At 44.0% G+C, this 15779-nt stretch overlaps 1 protein-coding gene across 2 annotated transcripts in view; it reads right to left on the reverse strand.

Annotated features, from left to right (window-relative positions):
* Positions 1-1447: 1447 nt before the first annotated feature.
* KCNA6 (potassium voltage-gated channel subfamily A member 6) overlaps positions 1448-15779 on the reverse strand; it is a 43714-nt gene continuing 29382 nt past the window's right edge. For both annotated transcript variants that reach the window (XM_058559013.1, XM_058559011.1), the window contains one exon: positions 1448-1827. The gene's annotated coding sequence lies outside the window, so the exon portion shown is untranslated. The remainder of the gene's footprint in view (positions 1828-15779) is intronic.

The following is a 15779-nucleotide window of genomic DNA, read 5'->3' on the forward strand; positions in this document are numbered from 1 at the left end:
CTCCTTGTTGTTCCTGGAATGTGCCAGCGACACTCCCACACCAGGGCCTTTGCACTTGCTGTTCCCTCTGTCTAGAATGTTTCCCTCCAGGTCCCTACCTGGCTCACTTCTGACCTTGGCTCTTTACTCAAACGTTACCTTCCAGGTCAGGCTTTCCCTGTCTCCCCTATTTTAAGCTCATCTCCACACAGCCCCCTTTCTTGATTTTCCTCTCTTGTATTATACTCATCTAGCAAACAATATATTTTAGTGATTTATTGTATCGATTGCCTGTCTCCCCCCATCAGGGCCTAACCTTCACAAGGGCATGGGTTCTTGTTGGTTTTATTCATTGGCCCAGTGCATAGCAGGCACTCAGTAAACACCTGAATGAAAGAACAAACGAATGATAGACACAGCTTGGGAAGTAGACCTTCACAGGAGATGTCAGAGTTACAGGGTCTCTGTAGTAAGAAGAGAAGCCTGGGAGAGAAAAGGGTGTCTGTGTGCATGTATGTGCGTGTGTGTTTGCACATGTGTGTGTGTGTGTGTTGCAGGGATCCTTGACAGCCACCTTCACTTGTAGTAAACAATTTGTGAGTCCTTGCTGATTTGTACCTAAGTGTTTTAACCGTATGGACTAACCAGAGCTGACACGTCGCTCATCCTCGTCCTCACTCACTCACTCACCAGACATTTTACGAGTGATAACTCTGTGTCAGGTGCTCTGCTAGACATAGGTGGGCATGTGGCTAAGAATATGGTCCCTGCCGTCAAGACTTCTACAGTGTGGTAACCAAGCCCGGGTATGCAGAACATATCTGGGAGGGCCTGGGCATTAAAGCAAATTGTCACTCCAGCGACCTCTCATTAGGAAAGTAAATTCAGGGTGAGAAAATCAGCCTTATGTGTTTTGCCACCAAGAGGAAAACATACTTGGATGAGTGGCTGCCAGTGGGAATTTCCCTGGAGCACACCCGAAGGGTGCTGGAGAGAGGCAAGTGGTGAGAAGGAGGTCTCCCCAGGAGTGACCTTGCTCTCCTGTCCCTGAGGACAGGCCAAGAGCGAAGAGCTGTCAACAACAAGAAGAGCCATGCAGGTTACATACTAGAAAGAAGTCCTTCCTGCTCCTGGGATACCCACACACAGCATCATCTGTGCCCTGGGTATGCCACGGGGAACACGACTCTGACCTGACGTTTGCCAACAGGTGAGTATATGCAAGAGGCAGACAACTCCCGGACCACGGGTTACACATTTTGCCCTCTTGGAGAACATCCCCTGTCCAGGGTGGGGTCGCTGCAGAGGGCAATTAAGCACTTTTCCTGATGATCTGTGGGTGGCACCTGGAAAGCTGACCACTGCTCTGGCATCTTAGATACCTGCCTGCTTTTGTGGGCTACGACTATGTGACTTGTCTGCCTAACTTAGCTGTTGATGCTTTCATGCAGTGAAACATATAGCCTGTGAGACTTTCCATATGTTTATTTGTTAGTCTTCCACAACAACCCTCTTCCTGGGTGGGTCTGAGCACAGCCATGCACTTTCTGGCATCTCTTGAACCCTGACCTCCCCGTACCTGGTCTCTTTTGCCCACACCACCAGCTTTCACCTTCCCTCTACAGCCTCACCCCAACATCCTGGGCCCCATCTTTAATGCCAGCGGGTCCGGTCTCAACTTTTTCTAGCCTGGTCACTGCTTGTGGGAGGCCACTGGAGGGGTGTCAGGCCCAAGGAGCGGTCTCGTTCGTCTTCTGGAGAAGCTGAGGGTCCGGGCCCTCTCTGTCCAGCTGCTACCAGAAATGTATGTGTAGGTCTCCTTGCTTGGACCTCTGTGCCAGCCTTTCCCTGCCAGGGAGGAATCAGAACAAAAGAAAGTGTAGTTAGTGATATGAGGGTGAGCTGCATGAGGAATGGACCAAAAAATGGGAATGCCCTCTGGCTTCTCTGCTCAGCTCCTGCGGCATTCGCATAGTGGTCCCCACCCAGCCCTTACTTCTGGGCTTTCTGGTTTGCTCAAGCCATACCTCCCATGACACAGGCCCTACCCGGGCCCCTGAAAGGCATCAGCCACTCCTGCAGAAGTTGTCTTTATAGACTGCATCATTAACTCTCCACTTTTAGTGGCCCGTTAGTCCTCCAAGAATCAAGTCCAAGCAATTTACTCAACCGCCAGGCCCCACAAAGTGAAGCCTCATACAATCGACACAGCTGGGCTCAATGCACTCTAACACCCAGCACTATCCACCTTGGTCCCAGGGGCCCGTCTCTGACCCTCAGCATACGTCAGGCATGTCCTCCCTCCGTGAAAGAGTTCCTGCCGGCCTCCCTCCTTACCCACCACCAGAATGTTCTTGTTCTCCCTCCCACATTCCTCAGTCGCACCATCCCCCAGGCCCAGCCCAGCCCCACACCTTCATGAGCCTCTCCCGCCATCCCAACACGATCCATCTCTCTCCCTGATTTCCTGCTGCCTTTACAGTCTGGCCCACAAGACAGTGTACGTAAGTGTTTTCTACTGGAAAGTAAGTGAGATCTGGGGCCCAAAGTCCTGTGTTCAACCTCTGCTCTACCATGCCCTGAGCAAAGAAAGTCAGGCCCCTCCCTCACCCATCCCGATGCGCTGCATGTCTGTGACTACCAAAAGGCCCTTCAAGAGCCGGCCAGGGTTTGGCTAAAAATAAGTAAAACCAATAATTGCTTGCACTTCTGTTTCTGTGTAAAACAGGGATGACCTTGATGAGGTGTGTTCTGAGCTTCTTAGGGTCACCACCATGAGGACCAGATGTTTGCGTAGCTGCTTTGGAAAAGGTAAGAACTTACGAAAATGCCGGTAGACACTACTGTGCCTGTGCAGTAGACCCCTATGGAATGAAAAGAGTGACTATTTGTAATTTCTGTTATTTGGGAGCAAGCCCCAAGGTCCGTAACATGGAGTAATTTGTATTTTACTAAAGCACAAATGTGACCCAAAAGCGCACGGAAAGCCTTCTGTCCTGGGGCAGCGTTCGCCCCACAGCTGGATGTCGCTGACCAGCTAGTGTCAGGCTTACAGGACACCTCCTGAGGGCTCTCCCTTGGCTCCGTCCATGAGCAGTAACTTCTGCAGAGTAGTGAAAAATGAAATGAAACAAAACAAAAACCTTTGTTTCTTTGTGAAATCCCGATGATCATCAAGTGAAAGATAACACTTTAGCACATGGTACAAGTGCAGTTTTGTTGTTTCAAAAGCAGTAAACTGCTTGCTCTCCTCACACATTCATGACCGAGAGGAGCCCGTACAAGCACTTCTGCATCCAAATACGGGCTGTGTTAGGTGTCTGCACACAGCTTCCAAAGGCCGAGGTCTGCATGAGGCTCAGTCCTCAAGATATGAATGTAGATTATACCCCGTGGGCTTTACCCCAGGGCTGCCCTTAGGCTCCACCTATAGCTCTTCCCATGTTCTCAGGGAACTCATGACGCAGGAAAGCCCATCTGACCTAGAGTTAAAAGTGGCAGATTAAAAACATGGATTTTTTTGTTTTTTGGTTTTTTTCTCCCTCCTGAAACCCTACTAAAATAACAGTGAGGGAAATTTTTAAAGGGAACAGGGAGGTAAAGTTACAAAGACAAATAAATCAAGCTAGTGGATAAAATATAATTAAAAGCCAATTTGTAGATGACAGAGAACCATTGGAGGAACAACATCTGACTTAGAAGAGGGGAAAGATTTGAAATCTGAGTGCCCGCAGATGAGGGGCCAATGGGATATGATGACTTACCCCCAGGGAACCCATGGAGGCTCAGGAGTTGGAGGCACTGGGTACCACAGAAGCAGAGTCTAGGGGCAGGGCGAAAAATTGGTTGCAGTTAGACATACTCTTCCGGATCTCCTCTCCAATTCCACGAAGCCAAACACCTACCCATCTGCCATCCCAACAAAAGAGGGGAGTTAAGAACAAACTTGACTGGACAGGGCTGGACTCAAGGTCATCTATCATCATGTAAGGCAGGGATGTGGCACCGTACTGAAAGTAGGGGGGTTACATGCGATGTGAGTGACTAAGTACTGGATGGTGAGATTGCCACCGCCCCTGCTCCGCTCTTCAAATACAATCAGGCAGGCAACTGGAGAATTCTTCCCAGGAGAAACCAAAGATTCCAAGAGAAATGCCTACGGACATTGATATCTAGAGTTCCCCAACCAGATGGCCTGGTCCCAGCCTCATCGCCCTGCAGTGAGCTCACCACTGAGTGAGCCTCACAGACACAGAGCTTCCAATCAGCCTTTTAGCACTTCACTCTTGAAAATAAACCAATATCCTCAAATCACAGACATCTGGGGAAGCCTCAAACAGGTCAAAACAGACAGAAGACAGAAACTCAGAGGAAACAGAAAAGGCCAGAAGCAGGGGGAAAAAACTTCAAAATATTAAAAATCCTCAGTTAAATAAGATGGAATACTTTGTCCATGAAACAAGAACAGGCTGCTATAAAAAAGGAACCATCCAAGGAGAAGAAAAGAATTCTTGGAAATTAAAAATATGATAACCAAAATAAAACTTAAATAGAAGGTCTAGGAGATACAGTTGAGGAAATGTCCCAAAAAGTAGGACAAAAGTATAAAGAAAAAGAGTAAAGATAAGTGTGATGTTGTGAATTATAATAAGAAATATATATTTGGTCTTCCTCCATGGTTCCCAGTTCACAGCTCCCAAACCCCAAGTAGTTTCCTAAGTATTAGAGCAATGGGGCATCTCTTGTTATAATATGTGGTTTCTGTCCTAAATCCTTGAAATAGCTTTAGAGCCATAAAGATGAAATGAGTGTCTGTTATTCATAACAAACCCATTTCAATCATACCTAAGTTTATGTTAATGAGGCGACTTTTGGAAAGCCCCTAAGGATGGGGGCTGGTTGCCAAGGGAATGAACCAGGATTAGAGGGTTGGAACTGTCAGTCCCCGCCACAACTCGGCCTACCTTCCCCCACCTCCAGGGAGAGGAGGGGAGCCGGAGGTTGAATCAACGGCCAATGGCCAATGATTTAATCAGTCATGCCTATGTAATGAAGCCTCCATAAAAACCCAAAGGATGGGGTTCAGAGAGCTTCTGAGTTGGTGAACATGTAGAGGTGCTGGGAGAATGGTGCACCTGGAGAGGGCATGGAAGCTCCAGGCCCCTTCCCATATACCTTGCCCCATGCATCTCTTCCATCTGGCTGCTTCTGAGTTATATTCTTTTATAATGAATCCATAATCTAGTATGTTAACTTTTCCTGAGTTCTGTGAGCCACTCTAACAAATTAATTGAACCCAAGGAGAGGATTATGGAAAACTTAGATCTATAACTGGTAGGTCAGAAGCACAGGTAACAACCTGGACTTTTGACTGGTATCTGAAGTGGAGAGCGGAGCAGTCTTATGGGACTGGGCCCTTAACTTGTGGGATCTGAAGCTGTCTCTAGGTAAATACTGTCAGAACCGAGGTAAATTGTAGGACATCCAGCTGGTATCTGGAAAAGCTGATAACTGCTTAGTTTGGGAAACTTCCTGCACACACGCACTTGGTGACCAGTAGTGCTGTGAGCGTAGTGGCAGAGTGGGGGAGGGCTGGCCCTGCGGCTTAGCGGTGAAGTACACGCGCTCCGCTACTGGCGGCCCGGGTTTGGATCCCAGGCGCGCACTGAGGCACCACTTCTCCGGCCATGCTGAGGCCGCGTCCCACATACAGCAACTAGAAGAATGTGCAACTATGACATACAACTATCGACTGGGGCTTTTGGGGAAAAAAAGGAGGAGGATTGGCAATAGATGTTAGCTCAGGGCCAGTCTTCCTCAGCAAAAAGAGGAGGATTAGCATGGATGTTAGCTCAAGGCTGATCTTCCTCACAAAAAAAAAAAAAAAAAGAGTGTGGGAGACACACAGAGGAGTGCTCTCCTTAGAACACAGAAATTTGAGAACCAGTCCAGGAGATCCAAAGTTGATTAACAGGAGTTCTAGAAAAAGAGAACAGATCAAAAAATAATGGAAGAAAATCACTAAAGAGAGAAGTTGAGAAAATGTCCTAGAACTGAAAAACAAGCATTTCCAGACCACGAGTGCCCACTCAATGCCCATGAAAATGGATGAAAGTAGACCTACGTGAAGGCACAGCATCATGAAATTTAGGAATTAGGATGACATCAGATTTTACCAAAAGCAAACATGAGAAGCTGGAAGACAATGGAGGTGATTTTCAACCTAACATGTTATACTCATCTAAGCAAGAAACTACCTGTCACAGAGACGTGAGGGGAATCCCTGGGTACTAGTGCAGGGCTGTGCCAGGACGGCAGGTGTGTGGTGGGCCTGAACCACACTGGGCCAGAGGATGGAGTGGCCCAGGCCGTCAGGACGAAGGGGAAAGATAGCCTGGTGTGTCTGCAGTTAGTAGGGAGAGATTTACAATTCTGGTGGTAAGTTTACTGAACCTCATTCTCCTTTTGGGTATCAAATAGTGACAGGCATATAGAAAATTAAGCAATGAAAAAGAAGATATTGAGTAACTCCAGAGGAAAATAAAAAGTACAAGAAGTGAAATGTAACCACAGCACACACACTACATAGCTCAAGGAGGAACAATATTTACAGTCATAATAAAGTAGGACTGCATATAAGCTAATAAATATCATGACACTTACACTAGCGTGGGTTGAGAAGCTAGCGTCTATATTGTGGAGAGTAATGGTGGATGGTGTAAGAAAGCTAAACCCTTATCTTCCATAGTAGTAAGCTGAATTTTTTAAGATTTAAAAAATAAGAAAAAAAAAGCAATGTTAGTGCATTATTGAGAAATACAGTGGTAAATCTAGAAGAAAGAGCTAAAGAGTTGAAAGAGATTATTTCTGGGAGGTGAGAGAGAGGGATGGAGAGGGAGGAAGCCGGGGACTGCTATTTTTAGTTATAAGCCTTGTTGAAATATTTTATCTTTTTTAAGCTTAGACTAATATTTTAATTTAAAGGAAAAGAAATAATATGTGAAAATTTCCCTAAACTTGAAGAAGAGTCTCCAGATTGAAAAGCCCAAGTTCTAGGGTTGCCAGATTTAGCAAAAACAAACAAAAACAAAAGAGGACACCCAGTTAAACTTGAATTTCATCAACAGTGCATAATCTTTTAGTAAAAGTATGTCCCAAATATTGCAAAAATTACTCATAGTTTATCTTAAATTCAAATTTAGCAGGGGTCCTTTATTTTATCTAGCAACCCTATGCCCAACACAGGCATACTAAGATACATAGCTGTGATATCACAAAGCACCAGGGATAAAGAGAAGATGTTAACAACTGCCAGACGGGAAAAAATGTCACATACAAAGAAATCAGAAAAGCATCGACTCCTCATAGAAAGACTGGAAGCTTGGAAGCAGCAGAGCAATGCCTTCAAAATTCTGAAGAAAAATGATGTCCATCCTGGACTCTTACATCCGTCCAACCATTAGTGAAGTCTGAGAATTGAATAAAGGCATTTTTAGGCATGCCAAGTTTCAAAACCATACCTCCCCTTCACCCTTTCTCGAAAAACCACGAGGATTCGCCCCGTCAAGAGAAGAAACAAACCAAGAAAGAAGAAGACATGCAGTGCAGGAAAACAGAGACCCAGCGTGGCAGAGAAAGGAAATGAATCCCCAGCACAAAAGCTGTGAGGAGGCAGACACAGCAGACAAGGTTAGAGGGGGAATGCAGGGCTCCAGAATGCAGGGCTCCAGAATGCAGGGCTCCAGAATGGAGGGCTCCAGAATGGAGGGCTCCAGAATGGAAGGCTCCAGAATGGAAGGCTCCAGAATGGAGGGCTCCAGAATGGAAGGCTCCAGAACGGAAGGCTCCAGAATGGAAGGCTCCAGAATGCAGGGCTCCAGAATGGAAGGCTCCAGCAGGAGAAAAAAAAAGACCTGAGAGAGAGCCTGATGCATTTGATCACATGGAAAATGGTGTTTACACGGGTTTTCCAACTCTGTTGGAGATTTTGGAAAGAATTTCAAATAGATACACAGAAAATTAAGCAGGTGAAGAAAACGAGGCAATTATTAACAAAATGTTTACAAGAGATTAAATGAACATTATCATAATATTCTGCTTGGCAATGCAGAAAATAATATTTGACACTGATGAAATAAACGCTGAACGCTGATTTAACTGAAAAATTATGTTGGAGGCAGAGAAAGTGGGTATATGGTTTCATACAAAGACGAGAGGTAATGTTCCATCACCCAGGGTAAAGTCAAAGTCCGTATAGCAGCCCACAAGGCCCTGCACAATCGTGTTGCCCCCCCTTAGCACTCTGATTTTATCCCTTACGGCTCCTCCTCGATCACTTGTTCCAGCAATAAGGCCTCTTTGCTGTTCTGTTCCTCAGTTACACCACATGTCCTCCCACCTCAGGGCCTTTGCTCTTGCTGTTCCCTTTGCTTAGAACGCCCTTCCCCACACATCCACAGGGCTCTCCCTCGCATCCCTCAGGGCTTTGCTCCGATGCCACCTTCTCAGTAAGGTCATTCCCTTCCCCCACTCCCTTATTTGACATTGCATTTCTTCCCCCACATTCCCTACATCACTCCCACGGATGCTCATTTTTATCCATATCGTCCATAACCATCTCTCTATATAGAGATGATATAGATATCTTATTTAAATGTTTGCTTATTCCCCCACTGCAGGGAAAGCTCTGTGAGGGCAGGGAATATTGGTCCCTACATGTATCCATCATTTGTTCACTAATGTACCTATGCTGAGTGACCAGCACACAACAGGAGCTTTATAAATATTTGTTCAGTGAGAAAAGAAATCAAGAAATAGCATTGTAAGCATTTACTGAGAAAAACAAAGGTAAATACCAGAAACAAACTGTTCAAATAATTGAAAGTAGTTGTCTCTGAGGACCTGGTCAGGAGAGAGGCAGGGTCTGCTGGTTTTCCTCGGAAGCCTTAGAGTACTATTTGGCTTTTCCAACCCTGCACATGTATTACTCTAATAAAAATTTAAAAGATTTTTAAAATATGCTGAGCCAGCTCTGATGGCCTAGTGGTTAAAGTTCAGTGCACTCCGCTTCAGTGGCCCGGGTTCGGTTCCCCAGGCGTGGCACCACACCACCCATCTGTCAGTAGCCGTGCTGTGGTGGCAGCTCACACAGAAGAACTAGAAGGACTTACAACTAGGATATACAACCACGTACTGGGGCTTTGGGGAGAGGAAAAAAACCAGGAATATTGGCAACAGATGTTAGCTCAGGGTGAATCTTTCCCTACAAAAAAACAAAAATAAATAAGGTTGTTCTTGTCTGTTAGAAAAAAAAAGAAAAATATGCTCGCTGTTTTCACCCCCCCAACCCAAATCATATTTCATTCCAATACCAAAAGGAAGTGACTACTGGACTTCCTATTCTTTTGTATTATTAATCCGAGAAGTCGTCCTTCTCCTCTCACCACCTCTTTCCCTCTAACTCATCACCTCCAATTCCTGAAGCCTGAAGCTCTCACCTCCTCCATAGCTCTCAAACCCATTCCCCTCTTTCTATTCCCATCACTATTGTCCTAGTGTCATCTTGCACCTGGATGTTGGCAAAAGTGTTGTAACATCCACCTACATCCATCCAGTCCATCCAATCCATTACACTGCGGTCAGCCTGATATTTTCAAACACAAATTTGATCCTACCACTCCATTGCCACCTGCATAAAACATGCCTATGGCATCCCATTGCTCCCAGGATAAAGATAAAACTCTTAACCCTCCAACCTTGCCCTATGCTTGCCCTTTCCCTTACCACCCCAGTCTCTTGTTCTCACCATGTTAACCCCACCACAGGGCCTTTGGACATGCTGTTTCTAGAATCTTTGCCTATTTACCTCCTGCTCATCATTCAAATATCAGCTAAAAAGACAGTAAGTCAAATCCCCTTATTTTAGGCTTTCGTAGCACAGGTATGTGGATATCTGTACTTTGTAATACTTGTCATGGTTGCAATTTTATATTTGGGCTTATTGGATTAACACGTCTCCACCCCCACCATCAACACACACACACACACACACACACACACACACACACACGCACTCATAAGTTCCATTAAAGGAGGAAACCATCTGTTTCACTTATCATTATATCCCCATTGCCTAGTACATACTAGGAGCTCAATAAATATGTATTGAAGAATTTGTTGAAACACTACCTTTTCCTACTGCAACAACCAATATGCACTGCTTGGGTGTAAATAATATTCACGGGCCAGCCCGGTGGCATAGCAGTTAAGTTCGCATGCTCCACTTCTGTGGCCCAGGGTTTGCAGGTTCGGATCTCGGGTGCGGACCTACACACCGCTTGTCAAGCCATGCTGTGGCGGCATCCCATATAAAGTAGAGGAAGATGGGCACAGATGTTAGCCCAAGACCAATCTTCCTCAGCAAAAAGAGGAGGATTGGCACAGGATGTTAGCTCAGGGCTGATCTTACTTACCAAAAAAATAAATAATAATAATAATAATATTTATTCCTCTGTCTCATCTCTACTCTAAAATTCTAGGACTTGGAGACTGCATGTATTTTTTAAAGCCATGCCACTCCCTCCTCTCTCTACTTTCACATCCCATCTTCACATATAATTTCTGAAAATGTGTATTGACATAAAATGTACAAGATTATGTGCTGTATGGGGTTTCTATCCTGGAGAGCTAACATTATAAAATCCTTCCTTATACTTTGCCTTTTAGACACAATCATCCCTGATCCATTTCTAGCACTTCACATATGATTTTGAAATATGTCATCTTCCTTCACAATTGGCTGAATTCCAGGGAACATCTGATTGAAACTAAAGATTCAGCACTTTAGGCAAACCTAAAGATTTTCATCTTGTCTCAATTCTATTAAGTTTAACATCTATGCTTTGTGCTATAGATTTCTCCGTTTTCCCCTCATTTTTATAAAATAAGGGCAAAAAATGCAACAGAAGTAGCCAAATTATTGCCCATACGTTACTACACAGAAAAGACAGTGACACTGGCTGGCTGACAGGGCCACCATGAGAAGGACCACTTGTCACTTAATGCACAAAATCCCAAATCCAGCATAAGACAGGGCACTAGGGTTCTAAATTTGAGCATCTAATGCGGGGCACCACTTGTTTACACTTCCTGTGCAATTAGAGACTGCCTGATAATCCAATATTAATTCAACCCTTTGCTGGGTAAAACAAGTCTAAATTTATCCATTTTTTTCTTTCTATTTATTCAGAGTTGTATGAAAAACCAAATATTCTTTAAAGTTCCTTCTAAAGAATAAGACTATCAGGCTGTCTTCCTTTACATTAACTCCTCTTCAGACACAAGCTGCAACACTCAGGGGGAGTCCTAATTTTTTATGTCTGCAATTAATGCAATTGAACAATTAAACTGGAGACTCCTCATGCGTGTATTTTTAAAGCATCCTTTCCTTTGCCCCCCAAATCAGTCTCTGGCCATAACTATGTGAGGTCACTCCCCAGAGTGTGGGTCATGCCACAACAGCGGGAGAAGGCTGGGACCAGAATCTGGGCGATCCTGCCTCTTGCTGGACCCAGTGTGAACCACTGATCATCTCAATCTTGTGTCTACACTTGCTGCTCTTGTCACTGTTTTCAGAATTAGGCTCAACAGCTGTTTCCCAACCATTCTTGCCATTTCTGTGAGTGATGTGAAATTTGGAATACCTGGAAACCTTGAGCTTGATAAAATTTTCTGCTCCTCTGGGGTATGTCACCAAAGCCCCGTGCATTCCCAGAGAGGTGGAGCAGTGGCATTCAATGAGTGTAGGGCTGTGGCTGATGCTGCAGACACCATAGGAAAAGTGCCAGGATGCTCTCTAGGCTTAGTGTTCACCATGATCTCTTTTTTCCAGTTTTATTGAGATATAATTGACATACAGCACTGTGTAAGTTTAAGGTGTACAGTGACCTCACATACGTATATTGTGAATGATTACCACAATAAGTTTAGTTAACTTTGTGAGGAATCAGAATTGGCCACCTCAAAATACGTCTCTTTGGGACGGCCCCATGGCTTAGCGGTTGAGTGCCCATGCTCCGCTACTGGCGGCCGGGGTTCAGGTCCCGGGCGCACACTGACGCACCGCTTCTCCGGCCACGTTGAGGCCACGTCTCAGGTACAGCAGCTGGAAGGATGTACAACTGTGACGTGCAGCTGTCTACTGGGGCTTTGGGGGAAAAAAAAACAAGGAGGATTGGGGGAAAACAAAAGGAGGAGGATTGGCAATAGATGTTGGCTCAGAGCTGTTCTTCCTCAGCAAAAAGAGGAGGATTAGCATGGATGTTAGCTCAGGGCTGATCTTCCTCACACACACACAAAAAATACATCTCTTTACCTTAATTATTTTCAAGAACAAATGACTCTGAAAGAAACTTTAACCTCCCACCCATTAACTGCCTAAAAGAATTTAAGATAGAAAGCCTGTCCCCAGGAAAGGCCATCACCATAGATAACTCTGGGTATGGATAGACTGGGAGTGTCCTTGCTAAGCCCATTCTTATCAAAGTTCTGTTTACCAAACATTTACATTTGTAAGGGAATCTCCATTTGTAAAGGTATCTCCCCCTCTGTACTGCGAAGAGGGGGGATGACCTCATCTCTAGAAACTTGTCAACGGGGAAGGTGAGGCCTTAAATCTGCATAATAACCTTACTCATTTACTGTGCTTTTCTGGTAATCTCCTATAACTGACTCCCTCCACCCCCAACATCCTCTCCTAAATATGCTATTTAAGATGAGAACCTCTGCCATTTGTCGAGTTACTCAGTTTCCCTGCTCTCTCCCATGTATACATGTTATAAAGCTTTGTTTGATTTTCTCCTGCTATTCTGTCTCATCTCAATTTAATTTGTAGCCCAGCCAGAAAGGACCCAGAGCGAGTAGAGGATAGTCTTCCTTCCCTTCAACATCATCTCATAGAGATACAAAAAGGGCTTTTTTCCTTGCAATGAGAACCCTTAGGATGTACTCTCTTAACAACTTTCAAATACAGCATACAGCAGTGTTAGCTATAGTCAGTCACCACGTAGTACATTACAACCCCAGTAATTATTTATCTTATAACTGGAAGTTTGTACCTTTTGACCACCTGCATCCAATTCCCTCCCCCACCCCCCACCTCTGGTAACCACAAATCTGATCTCTTTTTTTACGAGTTTAGTGGTTTTTTGTTTTTGTTTTTTTTAATTCCACATATAAGTAAGATAATACGGTATTTGTCTTTCTCTGGCCAACTTATTTCACTTAACATAAGGCCTTCAAGCTTCATCCATGTTGTCACAAATGGAAGAATTTCCTCCTTTTTACGGCTGAATAATAATCCACCATTATCTTTAAGAGTGAGTACATTATCATCATCAATAAAATGCAAATTAAACAAGATACTACTTAATGCCAATCAAATTAACAGTCCCCACTCCCAACTAGAATATCCAGAACTGACTGGGTGCCATAAACACTCGTTCAGAGCAAGTGATTTCTTCTCTCTGTTTGTCTCTCAATTTCTACAACCACCCATTATCATTTTTCAAGATGGAAATAATTTTTTCTGACCCTAAAAAATACATACTCATTGTAAACAACTCAGGCACTGCAGAAAACTATTAAAAAGAAACTGAAGGGGGCCAACCTGGTGGCATGGTGGTTAAGTTTGCACACTCTGCATTGGCAGCCCAGGGGTCACGGGTTCAGATCCTGGGCATGGACCCACCCACCGCTCATCAAGCCATCCTGTGGCGGCATCCCACATAAAAAATAGAGGAAGATGGGCACAGATCTTGGCTCAGAGCCAATCTTCTTCAGCAAAAAGAGGAAGATTGGCAATGGATGTTAGCTCATGGCCAATCTCCCTCACCAAAAAAAAAAAAGAAAGAAAGAAACTGCAAATCACACATATCCCTTCAACACAGAAAAAAAAACATTGCTGTTGGAGTCATGCAGAGCTGGTCTTAGCCCAGTTACTTACTTGGAGGCCTCTTCTGATAAAAGGAAATAGTAACTGAAGCTGCCTCACAGAGTGATGACTTAAGATCATACTTGTATATGGCCCAGCGTTCAGTAACTGGTAGCTGTGACCATTACTGTTATGGATATACTTCCAGTCTTTTCTTATGCATATTTGCATATATGTCTGTGCACTTTTTATGTTCCCACAAAGTGGCTTTTGTGTGTCAAAAAGATTATTTAGAAGATACATCATTTTTATAAATAAATATTCAATTTATTAAGGTTATAAATCTTCACACTGAGTTCTTCCTGAAGCTCTTGAGTTCAACTGACAAATTTTATTCCTCTGTTCATAAGCACAGTTTGCCTATTTTGCTTTTCAAAAGCCTGAACTCCTTGAGAGTCTCTGAAAGCAACAAGAAGAAGAAAATACCTTAAAGAGTCTGTGTTATGCACTAAACGTTTGTGTCTCCCCAAATTCACGTGCTGAAGCCCCAACCCCCAGTGTGGCTATATTAAGAGATGGGGCCTTTACAGAAGTAACAAGCTTAAATGAGGTCATGGGGTGGGGCCCTGGTCCCCTGGGATTAGTGTTGACAAGAGAGTCTCACATATTGAGGTAGATGGGGTAACTATTCCGGGTCAAAACTGATTTGGCGTGAACTAAAAAGCCTGACTTATGGCCTATCAAACATACATTGTAAATCTGCTTAACCATTAAAGTAAAGAATGCCCTCTGTGAAGATAACAATGCATACTTCCTCTCCTATGCCCTATTGGTAACGCCCTAATTAGTCACTTTCCTGACATCAGTCATGTTGACCTGCTAATTTGCAACTAAATATCTTTGAAATCTTGATGAAATTGTATCCTGGGTGTGTTTAATGTATGTTCTTTGTTCTAAAAAGATATAAGACTGTACTGAAAACCATGTTTCTCCGGAACGCTTTCTAAGGCCTCCCCAGGTTATAATCCTCACTCTGGCTCAAGAAACTCACCTTATTTCTCTTATCTATAGAATGGTCATTGGTTATTTTGTGTCGACAGTGTCCTTACAAAAGAGGGAGAGACACTAGAGCTCGCTGGCTTGCTCTCTGAGTGCAAGGAGGAAAGGTCAGGTGAGGGCATAGCAAGAAGGTCAAAGGTCAGCAGTAGGGCAAGAGCAGGGACCCGCACACCACCAGATGAGAGCATCCCTGGACGTGCGTGGCCAGATTTTAGAGCGAATGGCTGTTGGGTGCACTAAGGTAGCCAGACGTGAGGCACAGGGCTCCCAGCCCAGCAGTGAAGCCACTACCACGTTTGCCAACTGAGATTTATACCCATCCTTGGAGTTGCCAGAGTAAGTAAATAAAAATACAGGATCCACAGTTAAATTTGAATTTCAGATGATTTTGCAACATTTGGGACATTCTTATACAAAAAATTATTCACTGTTTTCCTAGAATTCAGATTAGCTGAGCATCCTGTATTCTCTCTGGCAACCTGACCCAGGACAGGCACAGTCTCCTGGGGGGCGTTTTAGTAATACAGGTCAAAACATTTAAGGCATATACAATTGTTAGCACAGCAATTCCACTTCTAGAGATTTATTCACAAGAAATCATGAGATAGATAAATATGTACAGGTGAGGATAGTTATCAGTGTATTGCTTATAATCATGAACAACTGAATTACTTGAAGAGTGGTTAAATAGTTATAGTATTTTTGTTCAAATGTATGCAGCCTTAAAATGATACTTTTTTTAAATCCACATTTACTAATACGAAAAGATGTCCAGAATATATCATTAAATTTAAAAAGGTAAAAAAGCAAT

The sequence above is a fragment of the Diceros bicornis genome, chromosome 17 (assembly GCF_020826845.1).
Source record: "Diceros bicornis minor isolate mBicDic1 chromosome 17, mDicBic1.mat.cur, whole genome shotgun sequence".
Taxonomy (NCBI): Eukaryota; Metazoa; Chordata; class Mammalia; order Perissodactyla; family Rhinocerotidae; genus Diceros; species Diceros bicornis.